Here is a 12,695-nt window from a genome sequence, read left to right on the forward strand (position 1 = left end):
TCATTACAAGCTTTCTCTTGGAATAAAACGTTTATATAGATCAATATGCTTCCGCAGATTGGGTGGTGGGTTTTTGTAGGCTGTGATGTGCTCCGTTTTAGGCAAACAAAGCAAACAATTAAAATGAAATGAATCTTTAGTCGGTACAGAAAACTGAAACATGGGTTCTAGGTACGGCTGTGGGTGCGTGCATTCCCCAGAAGAACTGCCTCCTTCCATTCTGCCATCAACTGATTAAGTTCAAATAATGCTGCGGAGAAATTATTGAACTTGATTTTATACAGTTGATGGATGTGACATGACCCTAGTGATAACTGACAGGCTGTCTCAGTGTCACATGCGGGGGAAAAAAAAACACAATCACATTTTAGAAAAGAAAAGAAAAAAAATTCACTTTCAAAGCTGCTTCATAGTAACAAGGACCTTGATAGAAATGTAGTGGAGTAAAAAGGACGATATTTGTCTTTTAAATGTAGTGAAGTTAAAGTCATAAGTTTCCAGAAAAGAAAAAAAATACTCGAGTAAAGTACAGATACTCAAAAAGTGTACTTAAGTACAGTACTCAAGTAAATGTACTTCGCTACTGTCCACCTCTGCTCTTTGGGAAAGGTAACGAAGTGCGCTTCTCACAACAGATAATCCCACCTCTCACCTCCAGATGACAGTCACCAGGATGCTGAACAGTTGCTATGGTTACCAAGCATCCTCTTCAACTGTGTGTAATTTACTCCTATTAATACTGTCCAGAGTCTGGTGTTTTCAATATTTCTTTGCAAAGTCTTGCTGATTGCTTTACTGAAACTTTATTTTTTAAAATTTTTTGACTTTTTTCCTTATTTTTTAAACCTACCCTTATAAAAAAAGAAGTTTATTCAAGTGTGCTTCTAGTATACTTCTTTTAAACTGAAAATAAGAGAGTATCCTTTCAGTTTACTTTTTATTTACTTAGCCCTCTGTATTTAATCCTTCGTTTGTCTAATTTTTATTTCAGTTTTATTTGTTATCTGTTTGACATTTTCTTGCTACTGTAACACGTGAATTTCCCCGATGTGGGATGAATAAAGTGAATCTAATCTAATCTAATCTAATCTAATCTAATCTAATCTAATCTAATCTAATCTAATCTAATCAGAGATATACTTAATAAAGTTATACATAAGTATACTTGGCTTATACTGAAAAGTATATAGAAAAGTCTAAGTATATTAAGCTTATACTTAAACTTTTGATCAAAATATACTTAACAAACATGCAATAAGGTATTAAAATATTTGTGCCTTATGTTTAAGTGTTTGCCCTGTAGTTGTGCTTATCCTTTTGATAGTAGCCTATAAAATACTTCTTTTTCACACATATTGGCTTCTTTGTGATATACGGCAGCATGTTTTAACAAAACATTTAAGTTGTCTACTGGTAGTGTGCATGAGGTAAGGGCTAGAAAACTAATAGTACACCTAGAAAGGTAATTGCAGAAAACTTCAAAACTAAAAAGTGGACTAGATGTATATAACCAGTAACTAATAGTATATTTCCAATATGCTATAAAGTATACTTTTATAAACTAAAAAGTGGACTAGAAGTATAAAACAAGTAAGCCAACAGTATATTTCCAGTATACTATGAAGTATGCTTTTGTAAACTAAAGAGTGGACTACAAGTATAGAACTAGTAAACTATTAGTTTACTTGTGGTATGGTTGCAGTACAAAATAAAAAAAATTCTAGTTGTATAATCAGAGTTTACTTCTCTTAGACTTAAAGTATACTTTTTATAAAATAAAAGTGAGCCAATTTAGCCCCAAGAAGTATTAGATTAGTTTACTTACAAGTATACTGTAAGTACATTGATATCGGTATACTTGGTACACAAAAGTATACTTAATAAAATGAACTTGAAGTATATGTCTTTTTGATAAAGGGTACTCTTCCTTGATTCATTTTTGATTGTCTGGCTTCCGACGAACTGTTAATCCAGTAATGTTCAGTTAGTTGTATCACTGATTTGCCACAAAACTTAATAATAACACCTTTTAACTTCCTCAAATCAAAATCAACAAACAAAACAAAGAAAGAAGGAAAGAAAGAAAGAAAGAAAGAAAGAAAGAAAGAAAGAAAGAAAGAAAGAAAACCTTTAGGACTTATATCCTTTAAGGATTAGTTTTAAAATGCATTATTTTGGGGGACCAGGGATCTTTGACCTTTTTTTTTTTACATTTCTGTCCGTACCTTAAAGCTCTTTTAAGTCAGAGCATTCAAAATGTGTTACAAATCAGTTGCCTGTGTCTGCTAACTAAATGCTCGAGCTGTGTCTCACAGACAGACAGTAAAGGGTTTAGTCACACATGAAGCCATACGTATGTTACAATTTACCCAATATCATGGGGTATAAAATAGCTTTTGATTTATTAGATTTAAATCATGTAGGTGTTTTACTCAAAAGAAGAATGCCCTACTTTTGATATACCGTACTTGCTACTTTGCTGCTTTATTATCGTAAGACCTTAATATCTATATGTTTTAAAGTACTTCAGTAATAATCTGAAGCCTTGTTTGAGGTGATTTCATAAAAAGCAAAAATCCTGCGTCTGGACTGATTCTATTCACCGACCTCTCAAGATCCCATTCGACAGGACTTAAGGTAAGGGAAGGTCACCACTCTTCCTTATATTCTGTACTCTACCTATTGTAGATAGAAGTAAGAACTTTGTTTTTACAACTTCTTAGGCAACAATAGTTCAGTCAACCTTCTGATAATGGTCGAAGAGTTAAACAAACAAACAACAGCTAATACAACACAAATTACATTATTGAACCAATTATCTATATAAGGTGAATATAAAACATTTAATTGACACAGATTTCCATTTTTGTTTCACTGAAACATTGGCTAAAATGACAAGTTTTTCTAGAGAATATACAGCATTGCACCACATGTGCACAACTGCTGAAAGAAGGATCAGATTACCTGCCAGTGAATTGCATGATAAGTCTTTGCATTTCTATTGGTTAGTTTTGGGTCATCCTCTCTTAATGAAGGAGAGACTCTTGGTCTCTTAATGAAAAAGAAAAATTGGTTGTTCTTTTTCACTGCAGCAAGCCAAAAATATTTATGTTTAATATACTATAATAATAAACTGGATTAACAAGGCAACACAGTACCTTAGGGGGCTAAAGGCAGAAGATACAAAGAGTTTATTTTAAAGATAACTCCCAAAGGTAACGGGTAAAGTTAACAGGTAGTCAGTGTCATCTCCTAAACAACATGATAACCATGGAGCTGTCCTGTCCCTCAAATTGGCTGGGAATTAAATGATCACCCATTCAGGATCACTATAGTATCCAGCATGGTATACTTAACAGTTATTCCACGAAATTGAGTCTTACATGAGCTGATAGCTGATGAGGCGTGTAGCCGACTCACCGAGTAGGCTATGAACCATGTATGACGAGATTGAGTGGAATAACTGTTTTATTATAACCACATTTCCATCTTACCATCAAATACTTTTATTCCATATTTTGTTGCTTTTTTTGTATTTTAGGGTTTTTTTCAGAGTAGAGTTTTTATTTTGTCCTTAGTTGGTTCAGCAGCACACTCTGCCATTTTTTCTCTACTCATGGTATATGAGCTGATAGCCTGGTCATAGGGAAGCCAATCAGAGTGTGCAATTGGTCATATTCAGTGAATGTGGATAGAATAATTACAGATCTCTCATGCACGAGTGTTGGTCAAGAAGGCATTTATACACAACTTTGCTAAAAGATAGATAAATGAGACCCATTGTTGCTCATTTTTATGAAGGGTGCAAAGATTTCTGGAGGGCACTCTATGTGTTATAACTTCAGTTATAATTATTTTAATTAATTTTAGGGATTCATTCACAATTTATTCACAACTTTTAACTTTTTAATTGATTGCATTAAAGGTGCTGACTGCAAAGTCATCTGAAATTTTTACTTTTTTTTTATTGTGCATGGCATTTCCCTATGTCTCGCAAGAACAATATCATGTGGATGAGATGTGATCATTTTGATGTGCTGAGGGTCACTTTCCTCTGTTTTGGGACTGAATATCCAACCTCTTGGAACCAAACTGTATGGCCTTATGGAAACAGCCGAACGCGAGGAGCTTTAACTAATGAGCATAACTATGGAACTATGTCACAACAAGATGGCGACACACGGAAAACATTGTGACTCTGCATCGACTTCAGAGAGTTTTGAGTTGCAGGGATGTAATTTGTGGTTGATATTCATGAATATATTCGTGAAACAAAAGACAAATATATCTTTTCTCTGTTACTGCTTTTTTGTTATCATTTCTTTCTCTGTAAGATCAAAACATTAGGTGTATGTCTCCATACTCAGACTCACCAATCCAAGACAAGAGCTGCAAATTCTTCATCAGATTTCACACCCATTTTATCCTTCAGTTGATTCCAGCGGTCGATCTGGCCTTCACAAAAATTCTTGCGGACAACCTCTTAGTTTCCATCACTTTTCTGGCGTGCTTTCTAGCTGATTTACTTTCATATTTTCCTTTTCTTTTCCAGTAGCTTTTAGCTGGCAGGAGAGCGGAGTCTGCCATGTTTGTCCATGCCGACTTGTTTTGGTTAAAAGTACGTCAAACATGCCCCAATGGTGGTCATGTGATATTGTTGCTCACTTGCTTCGGCAATCTCCAGAATCGTAAAATGTGGGACACATTTTATCTTGACAAAACATTCACACGGTGAATAGGATACATGGTGTGTGCAGCAGCGAAACATCTCGAAACTCCAACACCAATAGAAATGGAACATTTTTGCCCAGAATTCAACTTTGCAGTCAGAACCTTTAATGTGTTTGTGCATTCAGAATGTACCTTTCAGATAAATGCAGATAAATGAACACATTTATGAAGAATTGCTGGTGTGTTATTGGTCACTAAAATGTTTTTTTCTTTCTTTTTTTTCCCCTTTTTTGTCCAGTCCATTGGACTAAGTGTAATGTGGCTCACTATTCTGGCTGTAGGATACAGCTTACAGAAGTGCTATTATGGGTGCAGACTTTCAATTAAATACTATGCTTATATTAGTTAGTAGAGCTAGCTTTCAAAAAAGCTTCTATGTTTAACCTTACTGAAGGTTATTTTATGTGAACCTTTTTTCATGTCTTTTGTTGCTCCCTCCAAATCCCTACTTACACAGCTTGTTTCTGTATTGTATACCTTGGCATTTATTCTCCTACACTTTTTTTTGCCATAGTACTTGTACATTGTGCTTGACTGTGGCCTTGCTGATAGATAACCTACTGTCATCCCAGCCTCTAATCAGAAGGTGAGAGTTTAAGCCCCAACACTATAGGGACCTTTCACATGACATCACCGTAACTGCGGATTTGTTTATGCGGCCATGTTGCCAGGCAGGCTCTAATCAGAAGGTGAGAGTTTAAGCCCCAACACTATAGGGACCTTTCACATGACATCACCGTAACTGCGGATTTGTTTATGCGGCCATGTTGCCAGGCAGGCTTTGTGTTTGAGAACGACCGGCACAAGTGTATGCGAGTGATTGTAAGCCCAATTCATGAAACGTCTACAGATAAACTTGTAGAAGTTATGTCTAAAAGAACAATGCCAGAGACCTGTAGTGCTTTTGGATGTAATAACAGATGTGGAGATAAGCCTGGTTTAACTTTCACTGCTTTCTGGCAAACCCAGAAAGATGAGAAAAATGGCGAGCTGCAGTTAAACAGGAAGACTGGATGCCAACAAAGCATGTGTGGAGAACATTTTATATCAGGTTAGTGTGAACGCTCTGTGCACCTGTTATTTCTCTTAACACTTTTTCTAGCTCAAGGCCATTCAGTTATAAAAATCCCAAAGATCTAGATCTAGCCTTGGCGTACTCAAGTTAACATTCAACAAGTCTGTAAGTTGGCGTAACATGGACAGAACTTTAGTTGAGATAGTAAAGCTTTTTAGAGGTTGCATGGTCTGGCACTGCTCAGTACAGTCTACTGGTACATAGACAAGCGTGTCATATTTAGCAGCTCTACTGGACTACAAAAACATGCCAAATGGCAAATGTATGAATGTTAAAATGTATATCTGGATGCAGGCTTTGGATGCAATATATTCTTTTAGACCTAATGCTTGGCTTGACTAGCAGCATGTTTGTTATGTACTGATAATGTAGACGAGGCTAAACACCATAAAATATGCTAGGTCTAGGCCCTGGCTTAGTTATTACTATTATACAGTGGGGCAAAAAAGTATTTAGTCAGTCACCAATTGTGCAAGTTCTCCCATTTAAAAAGATGAGAGAGGCCTGTAATTTTCATCATAGGTATACCTCAACTATGAGAGACAAAATGAGAAAAAAAATCCAGAAAATCACATTGTCTGATTTTTAAAGAATTTATTTGCAAACTATGGTGGAAAATAAGTATTTGGTCAATAACAAAAGTTCATCTCAATTCTTTGTTATATACCCTTTGTTGGCAATGACAGAAGTCAAACATTTTATGTAAGTCTTAACAACACTGTTGCTGGTATTTTGGCCCATTCCTCCATGCAGATCTCCTCTAGGGCAGTGATGTTTTGGGGCTGTCGCTGGGCAACACGGACTTTCAACTCCCTCCAAAGATTTTCTATGGGGTTGAGATCTGGAGACTGGCTAGGCCACTCTAGGACCTTGAAATGCTTCTTACGAAGCCACTCTTTCGTTGCCCGGGTGGTGTGTTTGGGATCATTGTCATGCTGAAAGACCCAGCCATGTTTCATCTTCAATGCCCTTGCTGATGGAAGGAGGTTTTCACTCAAAATCTCATGATACATGGCTCCATTCATTCTTTCCTTTACACGGATCAGTCGTCCTGGTCCCTTTGCAGAAAAACAGCCCCAAAGCATGATGTTTCCACCCCCATGCTTCACAGTAGGTATGGTGTTCTTTGGATGCAACTCAGCATTCTTTCTCCTCCAAACACAACAAGTTGAGTTTTTACCAAAAAGTTCTATTTTGGTTTCATCTGACCATATGACATTCTCCCAATCCTCCTCTGGATCATCCAAATGCTCTCTAGCAAACTTCAGACGGGCCTGGACATGTACTGGCTTAAGCAAGGGGACACGTCTGGCACTGCAGGATTTGAGTCCCTGGCGGCGTAGTGTGTTACTGATGGTAGCCTTTGTTACTTTGGTCCCAGCCCTCTGCAGGTCATTCACTAGGTCCCCCCATGTGGTTCTGGGATTTTTGCTCACCGTTCTTGTGATCATTTTGACCCTACGGGGTGAGATCTTGCGTGGAGCCCCAGATCGAGGGAGATTATCAGTGGTCTTGTATGTCTTCCATTTTCTAATAATTGCTCCCACAGTTGATTTCTTCACACCAAGCTGCTTACCTATTGCAGATTCAGTCTTCCCAGCCTGGTGAAGGTCTACAATTTTGTTTCTGGTGTCCTTTGACAGCTCTTTGGTCTTGGCCATAGTGGAGTTTGGAGTGTGACTGTTTGAGGTTGTGGACAGGTGTCTTTTATACTGATAACGAGTTCAAACAGGTGTCATTAATACAGGTAACGATTGGAGGACAGAGGAGCCTCTTAAGGAAGAAGTTACAGGTCTGTGAGAGCCAGAAATCTTGCTTGTTTGTAAGTGACCAAATACTTATTTTACTGAGGAATTTACCAATTAATTCATTAAAAATCCTACAATGTGATTTCCTGGATTCTTTCCCCCCATTCTGTCTCTCATAGTTGAAGTGTACCTATGATGAAAATTACAGGCCTCTCTCATCTTTTTAAGTGGGAGAACTTGCACAATTGGTGGCTGACTAAATACTTTTTTGCCCCACTGTAAGTCCACTTTTGAGCTCACCTTTGTTATAATAGGGTATTTTTCTTTATCAGGAATTTTAATTTGGGATATGCAAATAAAACAATTTCACTGTACTTTAATGTATGTGTGACAATATAGATGCTCTTCCTGCTTCTTTTTCTACCTTTTTGTTCTATTATTTAATAGGCCGGATGATTTTGCTTCATTGTAACTACATTTTCAATAATTTACACAATATAAGTCAAGTCAAGTTCATTTTTATAACGCTTTTAATAGACATTGTCGCAAAGCAGCTTTACAGAATTTTAATGATTTTAAACATGAGCTAATTTTATCCCTAATCTATCCCCAATGAGCAAGCCTGTGGACAAAAGTGGCAAGGAAAAACTCCATCAGACGACATGAGGAAGAAACCTCGAGAGGAACCAGACTCAAAAGGGAACCCATCCTCATTTGGGTGATAACAGACAACGTGATTATAACATTTTTAACAGTTTTAACATGAAGTCTGTTTTGTTGATGTTGTAAGCTCTTCATTGATGGAAACTTGAGTGCAAAATTGATCATAACAACTGCAGTCCTAAAGTTAGCAAGTCAACTGTAGTCCTCAGCCATAAAAGTATGACTGTAAGTGTTCAGTGCATCTTCCAAGTGTGACTTTCAACTGTCCATATGGGGCCGTCCTCCACAGGAGCGATGTGATGAGACTCCAGCCAGACGAAGGGCATCAGAATGGATCAGGCAGGTCCAAGGAGCAGAAGAGGTCAGCAGCTCAATCTCAGGATTGACATGTAACTCAGAGGGACAGATGGGGGGGGGGGGGGGGGGGAATTGATCTTCTAAAACAAAAATGATGAACTATCTAGTAATGTAACTCTATGTCTGGCTAAGTTTTTTTTATACACAAGAATAGAATCCTAAAATTATCCCCCACATTTGTTTCTTTCTTCACTGAATTAAAATTATACTAGTACTTAAGGTCCTTAAAATTTGTAAAAGGAGCAAAACCAGAAAGATTGTATGATATTTTCCCACTGAATTAGATAACTGAGATAAAACTGTTTCCCCTTGTGTGTATGTTTTTATTTATTTATTATTATTGCTCATTAACTTATTTTCCTTTTTTATTTCTATCCATGTACATCTGTAACTACAGCACTTCCTACATAATTTATTTTCTATTTTGTATTATAAGTTGTTTATTCAAAATTTTTTTACCAGATTTTTCCCGTTGATAATTTCAATGTTCTTCCTTATATTTAATAAGATGATAACATGATGATGTTGCCATATTGGTTTTGTACATGTGTACTTTTTCAATAATGGTTATAATAATAATAATAATAATAATAATAATAATAATAATAACTAGATAGATACTGTGACTAAAGTCACAGTGATTTGCACTAGCTCTTACAAACAAGGACATCTTGTCACCATACCCTAGAGAACCAGAATGGTAAAAGATACAGAATGATGCTTATTGAGGAAAAAAAGCCTGTTTTTCATGGATCATTCTGGTTCGATGATCCAGATCAGCACCAAAAGTCATAGCAACTTAATTCAGCCTAGAGGTATTCTTCATGTGAAATTTGGTGATGATTGGTTGAAAACTGAGGGAGAAATAGCATCCTAAAAACATTAGGATAATAATAATAATAATAATAATAATAATAATAATAATAATTAAAGCCGCAAGCGGCCTCGACGGGCCCTCGCGCCAGCGGCCAAGGGGGGCGGGGGCATGCGTCCCCGCGAAATACCTTCCACAGCTTCTTCGGCAAGAGACATTACTCCCACAATGGCGACAAACCACAGAAATGGACACATGGCAACAATAGGGTCTCGCACTGAACGGTGCTCAGGGGGCGCTATAGAGGCCCTGAGGCCGGCCTGGATCTGGGCTTCTGGTTCTCAGTAGCGGTGGCAGTCTAAGAAAAAGGAGCCAAATTTCGTGCATTGTCGACCATGGCAAGCGCCCCAATAAGGGTCTTGTAAAGAGTTTGCTTGCCAAGTTTGACAAATCAGAAGCTGCAATATAATTTTTGCCATAACCAGCACCCCCAGGGGCGAAAGTGCACAAAATTTGGCGTACATGTCAGGTGAGCTATGAAGAGTTTGCGTATGAAGTTTGATGACAATTGAGTAAATAGAAGATGAGATATAGATTTTTGAAGAATAAATTTTTTGGTTTTTCCCATGTCAGTAGGTGGCGCTATGCTGTACATGAGCGATTATGAGTTGGAGAAATAAGTGTCTACAACAGCAACGTACTTTCACAAGGTAGTGGTGTGAAGGAAAAGCATTATGGAAGTATTAACCAAAAACCCGTTTTGGAGCAATTGCGTCGGCCAAAAACAGCGCCCCCCATGGACGAAAATTCCCAAAATGTGGTATACATGACATGGGAGGTAGGAAGAGGGTGGCCGTGAAGTTTGACCAAGTTTGAGGAAAGATTGGATTTTTTGCCCAAAAATAGCGCCCCCAGTGGCAAAAGTGCACAAAATTTGGCGTGTATGGCAGGTGAGCTATGAAGAGTTTGCGTATGAAGTTTGATGACAATTGAGTAAATAGTAGATGAGATATAGATTTTTGAAGAATAAATTTTATGGTTTTTCCCATGTCAGTAGGTGGCGCTATGCTGTACATGAGCGATGATGAGTTGGAAAAATAAGTGTCTACAACAGCAACGTACTATCACAAGGTAGTGGTGTGAAGGAAAAGCATTATGGAATTATTTACCAAAAACCCGTTTTGGAGCAATTGCGTCGGCCAAAAACAGCGCCCCCCATGGACGAAAATTTCCAAAACATGGTATACATGACATGGGAGGTAGTAAGAGGGTGGCCGTGAAGTTTGACCAAATTTGAGGAAAGATTGGAATTTTTGCCCAAAAATAGCGCCCCCAGTGGCGAAATATCACAGAAATTGGGTAACATGTCAGAAGCCCAATGAGTGATTTGCTTGTGAAGTATGAGCAGTTTTGAGCAATCAGAAGATTTGTTATGAATTTTTAAGCATGTAAAATTTTGCATCGAAAATTGATTGACGTACAACTTCTGAACGGTTTATCCTACGTGAAACGTATTTAGTAACTTTTGTCAGCCATGTCTGTAGATGATGTGTATCAATTTTGGAGACATTCCTATGAACGGTCTAGGAGGAGTTGCGCCGTCTTCGTGGCCATGCATTTCGCACAAAAGTGAAATTACCTCACTTCCTGTTGGGCATGGCTAATGCATTGGCATTAGATTTTTGTCCGGCTTAGAGAGATACATATGCATACCAAATGGCATGGCACTACTACAAACTACATGGCACCCAGCCACCTTAATGCGGGAGGCCAAAATCACAACGACTTAGGGGGCGCTATAGAGGCCCTGAGCCCCGGCCAAGTTTGGGCTTCTGGTTCTGAGTAGCGGTGGCAATTCTCGGAACTGGTGCCAAATTTCGTGCGTTTTCGCCCATGGCAAGCGCCCCGAAAATGGCCCAACAGCGGAGAAAAATAAAGAAGAAGAAGAAGACGGAAGAAGAAGAAGAAGAAGAAGAAGAAGACGGAAGAAGAAGAACAATAGTGAACTCTTACAAGAACAATAGGGCCTTCGCCCATAGGGCTCGGGCCCTAATAATAGGGCGGATAGGCTCCAGCTTGCCCATGACCCTGCACAGGATAAGTGATTACAGTTGATGGATGGATAGATGATAGGACGGCATGGTGATGTAGTGCTTAGCACTGTCACCTCACAGCAAGAAGGTTCTGGGTTCGAGCCCAGTGGCCGACGAGGGCCTTTCTGTGTGGAGTTTGCATGTTCTCCCCGTGTCTGCGTAGGTTTCCTCCGGGTGCTCCGGTTTCCCCCACAGTCCAAAGACATGCAGGTTAGGTTAATTGGTGGCTCTAAATTAACCGTAGGTGTGAATGTGAATGGTTGTTTCTCTCTATGTGTCAGCCCTGCGATGACCTGGCGACTTGTCCAGGATGTACCCTGCCTCTCACCCATAGTCAACTGGGATAGGATAAGCGGTTACGGATAATGGATGGATGGATAACAATAATAACTAGATAGATACTGTGACTAAAGTCACAGCTAGCTCTTACATACTGGGACGTCTGATCACTGTACCCTATAGATCTGGAACGGTAAGAGATAGAGAATGATGCTTAGTGAGGAAAAAAGCCTGTTTTTCATTGATCATTCTGGTTCGGTGATCCAGATCAGCACCAAAAGTCATAGCAACTTAATTCAGCCCAGAGGTATTCTTCATATGAAATTTGGTGATGATTGGTTGAAAACTGAGGGAGAAATAGCATCCTAAAAACGTTAGGATAATAATAAGAAGAAGACGAAGAAGCAGGAGAAGAAGAAAAATGAAGTACAAAGATCCTGAGTGAGAGTAAATGTTTGTGCCAGCGCTGCTAGTGCAAATTAATAATAATCTCATCTCATTATCTCTAGCCGCTTTATCCTTCTACAGGGTCGCAGGCAAGCTGGAGCCTATCCCAGCTGACTACGGGCGAAAGGCAGGGTACACCCTGGACAAGTCGCCAGGTCATCACAGGGCTGACACATAGACACAGACAACTATTCACACCTACGGTCAATTTAGAGTCACCAGTTAACCTAACCTGCATGTCTTTGGACTGTGGGGGAAACCGGAGCACCCGGAGGAAACCCACGCGGACACGGGGAGAACATGCAAACTCCACACAGAAAGGCCCTTGCCGGCCCCGGGGCTCGAACCCAGGACCTTCTTGCTGTGAGGCGACAGCGCTAACCACTACACCACTGGGACGCCCATAATAATAATAATAATAATAATAATACGTCAGTGGGGGGGTTATAGCATCAACGTAGCTGATTTTATGTTAGGACTGTTAATAT

The sequence above is a fragment of the Neoarius graeffei genome, chromosome 10 (assembly GCF_027579695.1).
Source record: "Neoarius graeffei isolate fNeoGra1 chromosome 10, fNeoGra1.pri, whole genome shotgun sequence".
In the NCBI taxonomy this organism is placed as follows: Eukaryota; Metazoa; Chordata; class Actinopteri; order Siluriformes; family Ariidae; genus Neoarius; species Neoarius graeffei.